We start from the raw sequence: 18133 nt of genomic DNA on the forward strand, positions 1-18133 counted from the left end.
CCGTTACGCTTTTTTTAAATGCTAGCTACAGATAAAACATGAAATATCAAAAAGTGCAGCAAACCGTACCAACCGTGAGTACTTATCAAACTCTTCGAACATGCATTTTTTTTATTTGTAATAAATGTAACTCCACTACCGATATTTTCGCCAAAAATACGCGCCTGATGTTAAATTAGTAAAATTTGTAACATATACAAGATTGATTGTGAAAGTATGTTAAATTTCTAACAGAAAATCCACCTCAAAAATATTCTTATGAGAAGTCACACCTGCCTAGATATCAGAATAAGTTCATGAATTCTAAAGTAAACGGGACAACCCCAAACGAATGGGATTTTTAACTTTCTTAGAATTAATCTGTGATAGTTTTTTTGGTAGTCCTTACAACCTTCCGCTTACGCTGATATTTGTAATAGAGCTGACTACTTAATGCTTGGTTAAATGCAAATCATAACTTAAAATACAAAAAAAAAATAATTGACATTTGTGACGTCAATCATGATAAGATGACAACAATGGTATACGAGTATCTTCTTTTTTTAATGGCAATGCGTAAATCAAGCATGAATTCACTGAATTCTAGTGAATCCCTCATTAAATGAAACTAATCAAGCAAAACGACCTGACTAACGATTTCTCCAATTAAATGCTCAAATTACGGATTAGTTCATTTTCCGTTAATGAGTATTAATTGGAATAATCCTTGATAACAGGTACTCAAGCATATAAACAAACTACTATGCCTCCCTTAGTGTGGGCGCCTTACCTTGTTTCGAATATTAATTTTCTTAGGTTCCAAAAAGTATGCTTTAAAATAAAAAAAAAGACATATTAAATCTCTCGTGTACTGACACCCTGTACAATTGACTTACCAAGCCTAGATTGACCACAACCACAGCACCAGTTCAGAGCCAGCCATGTTATATGCATACCAGACCAGCTAAAGCTTCGCGGCGAATTCATCCATATTAACGTTTTGTTTGTTTACACTTTGGCAGAACCTGTCAACAAAGGTTACTCAAGAACCAGTATCTGCTCCCATCAGCATTATTCAATTCGCTTTAGCGTTAAGCGCATCTACGATCTTCACACAAGAAGATACAAAATTATCTATTTGTGTCCGTGCTGACTACTGGTACTTCGACTACTGACTACTTACTGCTGACTGATCACAAATAGTTAATCGTTTTCGTCTTCAGTCTTAAGTTACTATCACTCTTAAGTCAGTTTAGTTCGAGTCGCACTACTGATCAGTCATACTTCTCATCTCGAATAATAAAATATCCATTTCTGGCCGATCTAGTATCTATATCGATCGCATTGAACAAATGTCCAACAGTAGTAAAGTTGTTGTACTAGTTACACCGTGTGTTGCCTATTTCTATTCCAAAACAAAGTCGGAACAAAACTTGTTTCTGACAACATAACTTTAAATTAAACCAAAAAACTCACTCGTGGTTTATCGGTCGCGACTCGCGAAGTATTGAATTCAATTTTGTTTAGAAATACATAAAAAGAAGTTAAATCATTGCTACGTAAATGTTTTGTAATAAGATCATTTTCTACCAAATATAGTTTTTAATATTGTGTAAGAAATTGTAAATTGTGTGTGTGTATGTGTGTGATTTTATGTTTGTCTATAAGAATCAATGTGGATTAAAAAGTGTTGAGACAAAAAGAGGAATTTCTGTGGAAATCAAAAATAGCAGAGGTTTATTGAAATTCAACAACCCGATTCAAGGTGAGCGATTTTTTAATCTTCATTAGGTATACCTATACCTATAACACACAGCCTTATATTAATGTTTGCTAGTTTTTTTTTTGAATCATCTCTATTAAAGAGTCAATTTCCAAAAGAGTGAAGAGTTATAATTATTCTGCTTTGAAAAAGCTGAGTATCTTCTCTTTGGAAATGGAGCTCAAGGTCAACCCTAAAGTTAAAGCGAATAGGTGGTCGCAAAAACCATCCGTGGGTTTAATATGCTAATTCCGACCATTTGATTAAAAATTTAATACTTGGCAGTTATAGTTTATTAATTTTACTTTAAAATTTAATTCATATGCATAAACATTATCAAAAAGAATAAATAATTTGTAAAATGTTTTCAGTCCGTGAATGTTTCTATCGTAAGTTTAATGCCTGTCGTGGTTAGGTATGAGAAGCCGAAAATTTAGACTTCCTTTGATTTTCCTGTGAATCATATGAAAATTTTCCGTTCATACAGAAAAGTATTTAAATAATACCATCATTATTTCGTTGTTAATAAAAACTTGTTATAGGATTAAATTGGTTTTTATAGAAAAATCAATAAGGACGTAGTTACTATAATTTCTCTTATACCTATACTTATTTTTAAATGAGTTGGTAATGCGAAATAACTTTCAAAAGGTCTTAGGATGTTAGTAATTTCAGTTAATCAGACAGTATCCTACTTAATTAAGAGTTGATTGTTTAAACAAAAAATAATTACGTTTTTAAGGTTAAGAGCTAAAGTATGCACATTTACTTCTATTTTTTCTAAACTTCTATTTTGAAATGGCTTTAAGCAGATATATAAATATTTTCCTACGATTAGTCAATTAATTTAAAAGCTATGAATTACAACCCAATTTGCATATATCATTTTCAGTCGCTCTTAAGTACATATATGTATGTATTTCTTATCGATTTCGTATAATTCTTGTCAACTAAATTAGGATTCCCTTGAACCATTACAGTTATTCATACGAACAGCGTGGCTTTTATTCAATTCCCTATACAAAAATTTCGTATCTACTCCCCTTTCAAAGTTAAAATTTCAAAGGGAAAAAGCTCTTTTCTCAAGACGCGCGCACATAAAAGGAAACATCTAAATTATTAATTCAAGGAAATCATCTCAAGTAACTGCAATCAAAACGTTGTCGTAATAAAAGTACAATTTAAACAAAAAAAAAAGAACTAAGTCAAAGAAATGCCACATTTTTAAGGAGCTCTTAAATTCCACACTCAAATCAAACCAAAACAAAATTCTTGTTTAATCAATCATACATTAAAAGATCTGATTCCAGCAGACAACTTTCCCGCCCACGAGCGACGAACGTCAACGTCTATACGCTCGTTTTCATCGTCATCGTCATAATCGGCACACTATAGATTATATACCTGCCATAATGGGATCAAGTAGAAACCACTAGCACCACAATCTGCTGCCTTTTATTACCCTTCAAGTATTCGCTTGCTCAAAGGAAAAAACCCCTAAGCGGCTTTACCCACTTAATGCTATCATCTCCTATTACATCCTTTCTTGTTTTATATATCCTCTCCGGTATCTGCTCACTTATCGTCTTTTCCGATTCTTCTCTAACCTTCCTATGACGATGACGAGTAATTCTTAAAATCCACGCTCACACTCAACCATTCCCAATTTAATGGTTTCGCTAACATTTTTACTTACACATCGTTCATCCTGTTTCCTGCAAATAACATAAAACTCTTCATTTTTGTACTAAAATCAATCGGAGTAGATCCGAAATCTCTATGTACCTATATTATATAGATAAAGTCTATACTCGTATATGTTTATTGTTATTTGGGTTCTTTTGTGAATCCCTAAGGGCAGCAGCTATAGCAGGTATAGCTGCTCCAACACCAACCCCAACGCCAACGTCAACCACACAACACAACAGACAAAAAGTCGTTAATAGTTTAATGGCTTTAAATTTTGCAACGAACTGAAAAAGAATGTTTTTCATTTGAAAGCTTTTGTTTTGTAGATATTCCGTCTCTCATCAGTTCTCATCCTTATTCCAATCTTTCTTATTACCATTTGAATTTATTCCCATTTCGATTTAACTAAACACAAAGGCTCCCTAGCTCCCTAGTTGTAGAGTAGAGTAGTAGGGCTTTATGGTGTACTACCTATGCTTTGAGGCGGTTCGCTTGTGGCAAAGAAACGATTTCGATTTAATATGAATCCGCTCTAGCTTCGCCCGCCGCCGCCGCCGACGCAACCGTACTACCAAACAAGAAACAGAAACAAACCAACTCTGCTCCCATAGTTCGAAGGATATTTACGCTTTTCTAGCGAATCTGAATCTGAATCCGAATCGAAACGGAAGCTGAGACAACAACAGGTTATCCATTCATCCATTGGATGAACACATGTACTTTGCACGCAACAAGAAACTGAATTTTATCCACTGAAACACAAAACAATTTCCATTTTGTACAAAATGTTTATTTTCATCCTTAATTGAGCACAGAGCAGAGCACAGCGAAAGGATGATGGAATTTTGATTGTTTTGCTGGCCTAGGCTTTTTCAGAGATGCGATTTCTTTATTCTTTTTGTTTCTTTTTTTGTTTTTGCTTTGTTTTTGCTTTTCTGTGCACTTCAAAGAAGTTAAAGTAAAAGTATTAACCTTCTTCTTTTAAGTCTTTTATGCGTGTTTTTTTTTAATGATTTAAAGTTTTTTGGAAAGGGTCTGCTGGCATTTCTTTCAGGAAAGATTATTCAATGTTTTTATTTTGAACTTTTGCTCAAGGGTTTTACCTACAATTGAAGGTTTATATATAATTTTGTATTAAAGTAAACCTAAGATGAATCTTTATGTTGTATTGTAAATAAATATGTCCACTTCAAATACCTTAATATTCAATAACGCAAATGATTGAATTTCCAATATCAGTGTTATATAAAGAGATTATGTATTTGTATAATCGATATAATTATTCTAAAGACATTCTCTTGACATTTGAATTGAAAAAAAAACTTTTATTTCATCGGTTTTTAACTAAAATATAATAATAAAAACAAGTTCAACAAAATAGTATCCAACAAAGATTATTTAACAATTAAAAAATTAAGGTGTCACCAAATTGAATAAGAATAAAAAGTTTTTAACGTTTCTATGTCGCCGACGACGTTCCGAAAAAAGTTTCAATCAACTTTACTACAACTCAAGTATCCAGACAGGTGCCCCTTTAACCAGTTTCAATCAAGGACAAAATCCAGTAACAGAGATTAGCTTGAACACAGTGGTCTTTTCTGTTTTATCAATGTTTTTGCAAGAAATGTTCTATCAGAATAGCCACTTGCATTTCTTAAAAACTGCTGGCGTAATACTTAACCATCTTCAGTTTACCATTGAGCTCAACTTCGGACGTACTGTCAAATATCGAGATCGTTTTTTAAACCTCATACAGGAATGTAGAATGCTTTGCCCAACTCTTTTCTCTCATTTAATTTTGGTACCTATACAAACTTTAAGTCCAATGTAGGTAAATTTTTCTAAGTTCGGGGTCCAGGAGATCTTTTAAGCGCCCCTTTAGAACCGAATGAGGTCTCGTAATTTACAATTTTTCCTCTAAGATTAGAAACTTGTGTATTTGAGATCATATTAGAGATTTAATATTTTTGTCTTCTATTTGGTAGTGTCCTAAGTTTTTTTTCTTTTTAAGCATGAGTATTTTGCATTTCCCACTATGTGATCGGGCCTATTCTTTTATTCACTTTTCATTCTCGGCCGATCTTGCATTGCTTGAACGTAAGGGCGTTACCTGATTGTTTACTGAACCGGTCATCACAAATTTGGCCACCAAACGTTCAAAAGTCGACTGTGAAGAGCCACTAAGTCTAACATAAAATGGGCGCAATGCAATGCGCTCAACGTTTGCTTTAACGTGCACTCATTTTGATAATAAAGTTTTATCATTTTATCATTATGATTTGGCAAAAACAAATGAATAATAAACAAAAGAGTTGACATATGTCACTAAAACAAAATGGTTGCCACGGGCGACAAAAACTACCCTTAAAAACCCTTTATACCTTACTCCGTATTTCTTTGCAATTAGTAGTCACTTTTTATGTTATCAACTTTCGTTGTCTCCTCCACGATTCAATGTCACACGAAAGTAGTTTTTATTTACACCGACACTTAAATACAAAACAAACATGTTTACATATAAACTTAATACTAACCGGAATGATTAAATTTCATATGAAATCCGCTATTTGAAATTAATATCTTTACTTGTGTATTTACAAAGCTATATATTTTTTCCATACGGATGCTAGATAATAATCACTTTTCCATATTATTCATTCTCATTTCAATTGAGAATTTATCAACTTGAAATTATTAAAATTATCAACACTCGCTTTTTTCATACATATTATAATCATTGAGAGATAAAACCCTAAACCACTATGGATTTTTAATAATATTATATTTAAACAAAAAAAATGTGTTTTGCGGGTTAAAGCGATATGAGAGGATTTTATGGCAAAATTTAAGGAAATCGGTTTGTTGAAATAATCCTTTTTTTTATTCAAGCAATAAAAGATATAAAATTTTGTAATACTGTTTCAACATCAACCACCGGACCTTAATTTTTATTGCTTTAAAGGACTTCAAGCTTCCAGCAAACATTAGCTGAATAAAAAAAATAAATTGTTTTTAAAGTTGATAAAAACAATGAACCATATCTACTAATTCAGCTTTATTTCATTTTCATAATAAGAGCATGATGGTGAGCGAGGTGGCGAATAATTTACAAAAGCAAATAAAATTGCATCTATTAAAAATGAAAGCATTTAATTTAACGAAGCTAATGATTTTTTTTTACGTAGCGTAGGAATTAACAAAACTAAGCACGGAAGCACCTTCCCTCATATCTACATATATGAGCTTCCATCCATATATCGTAACAAATATCTCACATGGTGGAGGTAAATTCTATGTACGAATACGAGTTTGTAGGTTGTGTGTACGTATTTATATCCATATAAATATGATTTTATTTTGGATTCAGATCCAATTTACATAAACCTCCCGACGATGAAAAAAATAAACATAACCTTGATCCTCTTAGGTTCTGAATTGTGCCTACTACCTATCTACCTCCAAAAAATGAAAAAATAAATCGAATTAAAATGCTCCACAAACCAATTCCAGGCCAAAATCGTTACGTTAATTACTCACAGATAGCAGCAAGTTTGCCAAGCGTTTCCCAGCATAAATGTGCTGGGCATTTTCACAGAATTTGTGCGATGCGATGTGTGTTGTGGGTTCAGATGGAAATAGCGCACGCAAAGAATTTAGGTTTGTAATAAAATGCAAAATAAAAACGTACACACACACATACAAATGAAAAAAATTGTTTACTATGGAAATTGTGCTGGCAAAAAATCATCTGGGAATGCATTTTGTGTTTGCCATATGTTTTGAAAAATTGTTGAATAGACATATTTTTGTGCGGTTCTATGGTATTTGCAAACATAGTCATAGGGTCAGCAAAATCTGAGCCAAGTAAATGACCATCAGGCCCTTCAAGGTTATACTAGCTAAGCTAAATAAGTTACAGGAAGTTAACTAAACGATATGATGAGTGGAAATAATCTTATGATTAAATATTTGAGCTTGTTAGCCTTCAAAACATAAATGTTATTGAGTGAGGAACTTTTATTTTGGTATAGTTATGTCTCGCCACGACGTTTTTTGTCGGCCTTTCAAAGTTCTTGTGTCACCTGTTTAAGTACACAATATATGTAAATACTAGATAAGCAGTAATATATTGCTGTTATAACAGCTTAAGCCAAAATAATGGGACCATTCTTTGCTTTTGAGTTAAACAATTTTTTACACATTAGTAAGAAGTGGCTTTATCATTAAGTTAAATTATTTAAACAAAACAAAAATCAGTGGCGTGATGGTTAGGGCTTATAACTGTCATACCAGAGATCCCTGCCAGTGCCATCTAATTTTTTCTTCACGAGTACTGCCTTTTGCAAGATATTGACAAATCCTCCAAGAATAATTTATGTAATTAAAAGTGCTTTCCCAAATTAGCTGTTCGGATTCGGCTTAAAATTTGTAGGTCCCTTCTATCCCTGACAACATTACTCGTACACAGGAATGGTTGTAAGTTACTAGGCCCACACAAACAACATGAGTCATACTGTAGTTTGTAATGAGTAACAATTCAGTTAGAAGACAAAAATTGAATAGTCTTGTTTGGTAAGAAAACAAGTTTCGATAATATTTTTAATTATTGATTTTTTTTAATGTGTGGTTTAAGATTTTGTTCAAATATGTTACATCTACATTTATTGCATACCCATAAGATGAGAAGTTTGAAGTTCTGCAAGAATTTAGCTCAAAGCCTAAAAAATAAGAGCAACCTTTATTAGACTTTTACTCAAGACAGCTCAAGAAAGGTTATTCCTATAATGCAGGAGGTTGACCCACACAAAATCTACAGAAAGGTGTTATTACAACAAACAAAAAATAGAGGCGAGCAGCCGCGGCGGCGGCGTCCGCTGTTTTTTATTTTCAGACTTATGGTTTTGGAGAAGAAATAAAAAACATTTAGTTTTATGCTAGGGCCAAGAATTAAGCTTGTTATAAAGATATGGGCTTGGCATTATGTTTTAAAAATTATTTAGGCCACATTGTAAACTCAAATAAATTTCAGCCCCCAGTGATGATTAGTGCATTCAATTCGTGAATGGTTAAGAGTTGTGAGTCACTAAGCTTTAGTGGAAACAGCATAAATTATTGTACAAGATCGCGGAGAGACTTATTAGGGTCTTCAAGTTTTTAATTTTGTGCAGCAAAGCAGCAAACTGAACCACTTTTAACTTCCCATAGGAAATTATTGTAATCGGTTTTATTTGTCAAATTAAAAATGTTTACATTTCTTGATGTTTCAAGGCTCACTAAATCTAAATCAAAAATTTTTAAGGAGATGTCTGTATGTCTGGGAAGATTTTTTCGTAGTCTATGTCTAAAGAATAAGTAGAGATATGGGCTTCAAAAAAGTTTTCTTATACAGATAATAATTTCAAAAAATACAGAAAGGACTATTAAAGATATTGAGTATGAGGTTCTTTTGGTTGACCCAAAATATCTCACAAAAATATTATATAATGTGACGTGATATCAAACTAGAATTATTTAGAAAATAATCAATTAAGGGCTTTTGTATAAATAAAAAAATTAACTAATTATTTGACACCTCTACTATTTTATGAAGAAAAATTAATTTTACATACAAAATAAATGTATGCAACGGAAAGTAATGTTTTTGACGCCTCCTGGTAAAATTAAAAAAAAACAGCTTACAAATAAAAAAATAAAAACCTTAAAATAAACATTACTAAAAGTTGGTATATATATATTTTCGACTCAAATATCTTGGCAAAAATTAAAGATATAAAGCCTTTAACTAATTTCATCCTATAAAATTTATTGTTTTCAACACACAGTAAAATTTGTATGAAATTCCACGTTCAGTTTTTTCATGAAAATTAAAATTTACAAACATTGATTTTCGAGTGTCCGTACAATAAATAATAATAATAAATATAGGTATTGATTTCAAAATGATTTCTTTCCAGGTTTATTTTTTTGTTAACGTAAGATAATAGTCGTACGGAAACCCAAACTTTATTTTTTTACATAAGAATTAAAAACATTTGAAAAATGCTACTGAAATTAGTAAACATTGACTTTCGGCTGCCAATTTTGGGAACAAAAACAGATTTTGAAATTATCAATTTTTGAAATTGTCAATCAAAATTATTTCATGTGCAAAATTGTTGCTAACTTTTAGTTATTTTTTTTTTAATTCAATTACAACTTTTTTTTACAAAGCACGAAAACCTAAAAAAATTTAAAAAAATCTGATAGGAAATCGTTTTTGGCTCTAATATTAGGAAAATAAAGAAAGATATTGACTTCAAATTTTTCATCTCACATAAAATGTTGTTATTAATATTTTGCTGGAATTTGCGAAGAATCTTCATACGCAATTGGAAGTTATCAATGTGGTTGGGATAACAGCCTCTTTTGTTGGTAATAAATTTGCACGATTTACAAATGTTTTTCGGGAGTAAGTCTATTAATTTTGACAGTTGATGAATCAAAGAAAAATATATTTGGAATTAATAAAAAAAATGTTTGCCAGTAAGTGGTTTCATTTCCTCCTTTCCATTAAGTATATGAGATAGAAGATTAAACAAGGTATTTCTATTTCTTTGAAAGTCCATTTTGAAGTCTAGCCGAAATCTAGACGTTAACTTGGCTCATTTTACCGAATATAAGGTATGCAATTATACCAAAAAACTAAACATTGTTCCTATTACTTTAGCCTTAGCTGTATTTCCATACTTTATGTTTATTTGCATAAATATACATTAGATTCAACTTGCATACAACTTTAACATTGTACACTTTATCGATTTATGCCTTTTGTTATAGATTCATTAATTAATATATCATGCGCAAAATGAGATATTTAATTACATTTGATTTGTCATAATTAGATACCTACAATCTACAGTGATGCATCATGGAAAGCTTTGTACCATAATAACACTGAACTTAGAAACAGTTTAAAAGTGAACTTGCAGTGTCAATAAGACAAACTTTTCCACTGACACAACAATTATACATACATATGGATGTATCTCCTGAGAGGCATGTCAGTTAGCATTTAGCAAGGTAATTTCTATAAATTGATGAACTTAATAGCCAAGCAAATCAAACATACAAACAGACAATACCTGTCTAACAAAACAGAAAATATTCCAAACGGGTTTTTACGAGTGTCGAGTGTGTAACGTAGCTTTACCTAATGATGACAAGTAAGTAGGTATGTCTTATCGGTGAATCATGACGGAGAAAGATGACTGACATTGTTTAGTGATTTGTTAATTAAAATCTTAAACATAATTTGCTAACTAACTTGAGTTATCTTACCTTAAGATGTATATATGTATATAGGTCCATAACACCAACAATTGGGGTTTACCTGATGGCAAGCCTATACCCAAGATTGAATTTAAAGGTCATGACATTGAACTATATTTTAAATCATTTAACTTAATTCAGATATTGATCTAAATATGCAATAAATTTCTTATTTCAAGAGAAATACATGTTTCTTTTCCATGTTACTTCTCTCTGCTAGCTTCTCATTGTCACCATTACCAGGAATGTTTTCATTATTTTAGAGCACTTAAGTAATTAGGTAATTTGCAAAGTGGAATGAGAAATATAATAATGAACAGTATATTGAGTTGGGTGAGAGGGGAAGGTGTTGTTTATAAAAATAAAAAAAAATTGGGTAAATTACTTTTTTGAGATTTCCCTCCCCGCTCACTCCTCCAAAACAGATTGAGGTTTGTATATATTATATAATTTTGTCTGTTGCCTGCGACAGACACTTATATCTTCGTTGATGATGTGACAAAATCATCCGCCTTCTTCAAACTTGAATTTGTGCCGTGCAAGCCGGGTTCCCTTAAAATGTATCATCATCAAAAAAGTTCATCTGCCTTTCACAAAATTAAAGTCGCACGAGAGCCAAAAAAAAAACAAAGACTGAACAAAACTTTTGACGGCAAACTGATGAACGGATAAATGGTTGGACGGACATGTGAGGTGAGATCATTATTCTTTGCTTTTTTTTTGGTTCTGCTTCCCTTTTTTATTGCCAAACGTTTGTTGGTGTACAGTACAGTCTGTGGTATAGACGGTAGAGGGTCGACGTTCGAAGGACGACCGACGTAGATACTTGAAGAAAAAAAGGAAAATTAAGCTCGATAGAATCATGAGATGGTCGTAAAGATGAGGGATAAAAGATTGAATAAAGTACATCATTGAAGCAAACAATGTTATTCCTAAATTATGACTCAATTTTTGTGATTGTTATTTTTCTCAGCAAAATAAAAAAAGCTCGGATTTACGAGTAAGTAGTTTCACCAATAAGTTCCAAACCATAATGAGATGTAATAAGGTCAACAGAAGAACATCTAATTATATATATACATAGCATCAGGGATTTAGTTCCATATCTTTTAAAACACTCATCACTGAAGCTCTGTTTGCATGGAGAGAAAAAAGAACTAATAATAAGTAATATCTACAAAAAATGTTACATTTTTAATTAATGAAGGTGTATTGCGTGACTTGCGAAATTAAGATCAGTTGATAAATTTGACGACTTCCTATTAAACAACTTACATGAACATTTTTTTAAAACATTTTTATTTCATTGATAAAATTTGTTTAACTACCCAACTCCAAAAGAATTGAATGTTACACTTCTTAAAAAGGTGAATATACATTTCATTTGTATTGTTTCCAATTTTTATTAATTGATCTTATTAAGATACAAAATGATTGTGAAAAAAAAAACAAATTTCTCCTTCGGGAAGCTTGATGCAATTTTAATCCAGTGATAGACAAAACAATACGAACACTTTTAATGTGCTACGATTTCTTAACAAAATTTAGGAATTTAAAGTTAAGGTAATAGATTGACTTTACAACATATCTTTGTTTTTCTGCCACTCTTTAAGATCTACAATGCTACAGTTGTCGATCAAAAAAAAATAAATATTTCTATGCATATTTTTACTTTCAAACATCTTATTCGGTAAATTGCAATAATGTATAGACCTTCCTAAGCTTAATTTTTCGGATGATGTGGATTCGTTAAATGGTGTAGAAATTATCATCTTAACTTTGAGAAAAAGAAACTTAGCAGACTTATGACAAGATGAATTTGTACCTTAAGAATCTTCCAGTGGCAAGAATAAAATATGTACATGAATTGTTTAGTTTTTGTTTTAAGTTAAATTAATTTCCGGGAAGTTGGTAGATATTTACAATTGTTCCGCTCTTAAAACCAGTCAAATCTGCAGATATGCCACACAACTACGGGCAAATCAGTCTACTCATTAAAGTAAATGTTTTGACAAAAGTAATTTAAAATAAATTTTAAAATATGTTGAAAGATGAGCTATACTTTCTCTAGAACAATTTGGATTTCGTGCCTTCAACTATTCAGTGCATAGAATAACCAAGCATATTGAGCAAAATGTCAATGAAGAAAAAAGCACAACTATGGTCTGCCTAGACATAGAAAACGCGTTGAACACCGTTTTGCATAACGTTTTATTAAACAAGTTTTTAACTCTTAATTTATTGATGTATTTCGAAAAGATTGTACAATCATTTTTTATTAACAGGAAATATAGAGTTATTGTAAATAGTAAAGTCTTAAAATTAATGTTGAATCTTCCGAGACATTTTTTGACAGAAGAACTGCACCAAATTTGTAATATTGAACTAATATCATTAAGACTTCCAAGCCTTTTTGCGAGATAACAAAGCATGCATGTATTAAAAAAAACTTGTTAGTTACTTAATTATTTATTTATTTAATTGATTTGATGATTGAAAACATTTGTTAAACTTCATATCTTTTTCATAACTTGCTTTATTGTGTACATTAATTGTTAATTTATTGATTTTTTTTATTAATAATTTTGTATTTATTTAATTGTTTGATACTTTTGTTAACTATATTACTTATCTCACTATCTGTTTCGATGATTTCCAGTAATTGTTAAATTCTTGTTTATTTGTACTTAGTATTTAGTACTTATTATTTTTTATTTATTTATTAAGTTGATTTCTTTAATATAAAAATTACTTATGCATTATTTATATGGCTTTTCGTTTTAGTTTTTCCTTCACTGTATATTGTTCAATGTAGGTTAAGACAGCAATGCAATGTATTTTATGGTATACACGGTGAAATTCATAGAACATCATAATACCTCATAAAATTTATCTAGCACCGTGACCTGAATCTACTTCCTTAATTTAAATTCATATTGATTAGCATTACTCACAAATCTCGAGTGCTAGACAAATTTAACCCAAAATATTTTTTTTTTAATCTTTGTTTTAGATGTCAATACCAGTAAAAATACTTTAGGTAGCACAATTAAATGGCTCTAGTATTAAACTTTATGTTTCTACTATAAATCAAGTTATTATATAATTATAAATTATCCAATATTTTATTTTTTATAAATTCCTTATTTTTTCTTCATTGTCTTGAATAGTAATCATTTTAGTATTTATTTAAGGAACAATAACATGTAAATTATGTATAGAGAGAAGGCTTTAAATTTTCTTAAGAAATCATACCATATTAAAAGTGGTCCTGTTATTTTGTCCAAACATCTATATTGAAAACACATTAACGTGTTTTATTTAAAAAATGTAATTTTTCAAATTCTTTATTAACATCAAAAAAGGTAGGTAAGGGAATTTCCAAAATTATAATAAGATTTCTTGTCTCTTTTTCATTTCTTAAGTTATTCAAAGATATTTTCAAAGTTTAAACTGATTTAAAATAAATACCTAACTATGTATGTTCTTTTAATGCAATCTAAAAATAATTCGGTTATTAAAAATACACAAGGATACGAGATGAGTATGTCTTTTAATTTGTAAGCTAAAAATCAGTAAGATAGGCCAACTGTGTTTTGTATAAAGTTATCCGAATATCGAAAGCTAAATTATGAAGTTACAGAGTTATCAACAAAAATTGTTGCCAGTCCAATACAAATATTCACACTTGCCACCGCTCATTAATATAAGCTCTCGCTTTGTTGCACATGCAGGTCTCACAAACTATGTACTATATACCTCAAACCTAACATAACACCAATGCCCAATGCTGATGATGCAAAAACCAAAAAGTCTATAGGTATATATAGAATGTAGTATAGCTAGGAAAATATTGTTTCTGCCATAGTAGTCTGGTTGTTGTGATGTTATTTTATTTATTTATACTTTATCTAGCTGCAACAATATTCTTGCAATATTCCACACTCAATCGGGTTTAACCATTAAATTTAAAACCACTGCTATGCTGTGATGGTCGCTGAGGCAAAATGACTCAGCCGTGGCGGAAGATCGAGTGCAGCAATAGTTAATACGATACAGTCAGTATTAAAAGTGAATGTACACTTGGAGTATTATATTGTTATGTAGGTTAGGTAACATTTGTTTATTTTTTTTTTTAAGAAAAAGGAATTTTTAAATTGTGAAATTTTCTAAAAGTTTTATATATCAACCAACTTTTGTCAGTTGTCGTTTAAAGTCGGTCGAATAACTTTTCAAATGGAAAGCTTTATGAACGTTTTACTTAATTGCTAAAGAAATGTTGCTAAGTTACGAAACTACAGTCTCTGGACATTTAACTAAAGTTAAATACAGAAAATAGCTAATAAGGATTTTCTGAAATTTCAAATTTATTAGACCGTTTGCTAGATTAAGGTCTGCTTGCTTTACTGTTTAGATGTGTTCCGATATTTTTTTTAAATAAAAAGAAATAAATATTATATTATTCACCAAAGAAATAAAATTTCTTGTAAAATGCAAGAAATGTGTCACACAAAATTGACAACTGGTAAAATCCTCAGCACTTAGAAAATGTACGTAAGAGTAACTTTAATTTTATTTATTCATACTTATATACATAATAAATATTCGTATGTTGTTATCTGAGAACGTTTGAAATGTTATGCTTTATAATTCATTTCAGAAATTAAAACAATTTCATTGCACAAAAGGACTTCGAGTGTTGATTTTAAGCATGTACAAAAAATAAAGATAATCATGTTTTTAAGAAAAGGAAATTTTTCAGAGTCCATGAGATATAAAAAAACGCTAACTAGTGAAGGTATAAAGTTGAAAAACAAATGTACAAAAGCCTACATTGAAGTTTCATGGAAAAAATAACGTTTAAAGCTTTTGACGATTTTGTATTACAATTAAAAGCACTCAAAACGTTGCTAATACCCCAAAAACAGTACCAGATTTATTAAAATAAGGAAGGATTAAATAGGAGATACGAGTCTTAAAGTTTTAAACATCAAAATGCGAGGAAAGATCGGGGTGTATAAAGAATTCTACATTCTCCTTGTGCGGTCTAAAAAAGAATCCATATATTTGACAGTACGCTCGAAATTGAGGTCAAAGGTTAGCTGATGAACATTCGTGGGAGTGCAAATATTAAAGCTGAATTATTTGAGAGGGAAAATGCAAATGACTACTTCGAATGCAGTATTCTTTTATAACTGGTGCTGACACCATTTCTCTATTTCACAACTCTCAATACAGCTTTAATCCTTGTTTAAATAAATAAATACATAGGTCAATTCTCTGGTTTAACATACACTTGATTATCATCTCTGCAGCTCCAGTATTTTTTCCGCGGATTTCGGAGAGATTACGTAAAGCTTTCCTGATTTGCCTATAGAAAAGTTAAACATTAAGCCCGATATATACATTTCTCATGTCTCGCTTATCGAACATGAGGTTTTTATTTTCTCTGCAATATATCCTTGATCCGATACAAATACCAAAACTTCAAATTTCGTAATTTTCAACATTCTTTTTAATACACAAACATAAAAAAATTACGTTGACTCTGTCGTTCGTTCTTCTAAGAGATGACTGTTTATTTTGACTGGTTTTGCTTTCGTATATCAATTTAGTTTGTTACACTCATTTGTGTTCCTCTCACTCAGAAAACCCTGTGAACGAGTCTACACACGAACTATCTGGCCATGGGGTTCCAGAATGCAGAGCTTTGCAATTTTCCATTGAATTAATTTTTCCGTTTGAAATTGATTTTTGTTTTTGTTTTTGGCTTTTGTTTCAGTTTGTTTTACAAGTTACGTCAGGAAACAAAAAAATAACATTTTAAAATCAAACTGAACAATGAAAATGTGCGGTTTATTCCATTACCTGGAAAAAATAAAGCTTACAAAAATAAAGTAAGGGGGGCAAGTCGTATGTGGTTGCCAAACTTGTTCTGTTAGCGTCAAAAGGCAAACATTAACTTTTTTGGGACAGGAAAACTACTTGGATTGAATTTGGACGGATGTCGATGGATGAACGACGAACTGCTGCTGGATGCAACCTTGAATTCTCGAACTCGAACTCAGACAGAGAATATACATATATATGTACATCAATGTGTGTCATAGTTACAGATAGTTATATATCTATGAAATGTATATAACTTACCAAAGTCCTCAAAACATTGATGCGACAAATATTTGTTTGCGTATATGTATGTTTTCGACTGTCAATTTTAATTAAGGCATTCAAATACATGATGTTCGTAAATACCTGTATACCTGTTTATAATGTTTATGTAAGTAATTTAAGAAAACAGACATGTAAACAAGAATGAAGTTTACCTTGATTAACGATAAATTTAATGCCATGTTACCTACCTTGCCGCCACCACGCCGCCCATAATAATTTTCCCGGTCAATTGCGGTTCAGCCGATTCCCAATAAAATTGCAACTTGGTGACCTTATTCACGGGCAAAGGGTAGATGGGTTTAATAATGAATTAAGGAAAGCATAGGAACATTATTTGCAGGTATTTCGTACCATTACACATTCTTATTCAGTTATGTGTGTGTAGCTACATTTATTAAAAGTGCACCAAAGTGGCCTTTGGAAAAGTGCTTATGGTGGCAATTAGCAATTATTATATCCATACTAAAAGATATACGTTTGTTGTTTCTTAATCGAAGAGTAATTGCATTTGGAAAGACAGGGGTTAAGGTCATTATAAATCTATCGAACAACATTTCCGTTTAGTTTGATTTTAATGCGTCTGTCTGTATAGACTTACAAATCATGTTTAATGATTGAACTAAAATTTGTATTTTTCTCAAATTATCTAAATTATCTTGAGATGTACAGAATGTTCGTCTCGAAGTTCAAGGTTTATAGGTTAATTTTTACAAATTGTACAGGATATGCTGATTAAAACGATAAGTATATGTCATCGTAATGTTCTTCAATTGATCTCAAAGATGACTGTATATAAATTAATAGAGTATATTTTTGTAAAGTATTTTTTAATTCAAAAACTTCCTTCCTGTTCATCAAGTACGCTAATTACTTAAGATTTTGTTATAATATATTCGCAACTATCGGAAACTATAGATTTATATTTATACTGAAAATTCTCTTAATAAGTCTTTCCATATCGGAACCTTAGCTCTCAGTTCTCAAGGCAGTTAAAACTTTTTTTTTTAATTTCTGTTTTATCTATTTTCTAATGAGACGGGACACAAAAGTAGTTGACCTAAAAACTATGCAAAACTTTCATTGTATTTATCTACCAAAGAATCTTTTTTTTCTCAATCTTACATTATTCCCTCATTTCCAAGAAATTGTTACGTCAAGATTGGAAGTTGCAAGCACCGCTGCGCGCCATGGGAGCGCGCAAAAGTGGTAGTTTCATTGTCC

At 31.0% G+C, this 18133-nt stretch overlaps 1 protein-coding gene across 1 annotated transcript in view; it reads left to right on the plus strand.

The window, feature by feature from the left end:
- Positions 1–1067: 1067 nt before the first annotated feature.
- LOC129943095 (ABC transporter G family member 20) overlaps positions 1068–18133 on the plus strand; it is an 82196-nt gene continuing 65130 nt past the window's right edge. Inside the window, exon 1 of the mRNA XM_056052322.1 lies at positions 1068–1744. The gene's annotated coding sequence lies outside the window, so the exon portion shown is untranslated. The remainder of the gene's footprint in view (positions 1745–18133) is intronic.

This window comes from Eupeodes corollae, chromosome 1, assembly GCF_945859685.1.
Source record: "Eupeodes corollae chromosome 1, idEupCoro1.1, whole genome shotgun sequence".
Lineage (NCBI taxonomy): Eukaryota > Metazoa > Arthropoda > Insecta > Diptera > Syrphidae > Eupeodes > Eupeodes corollae.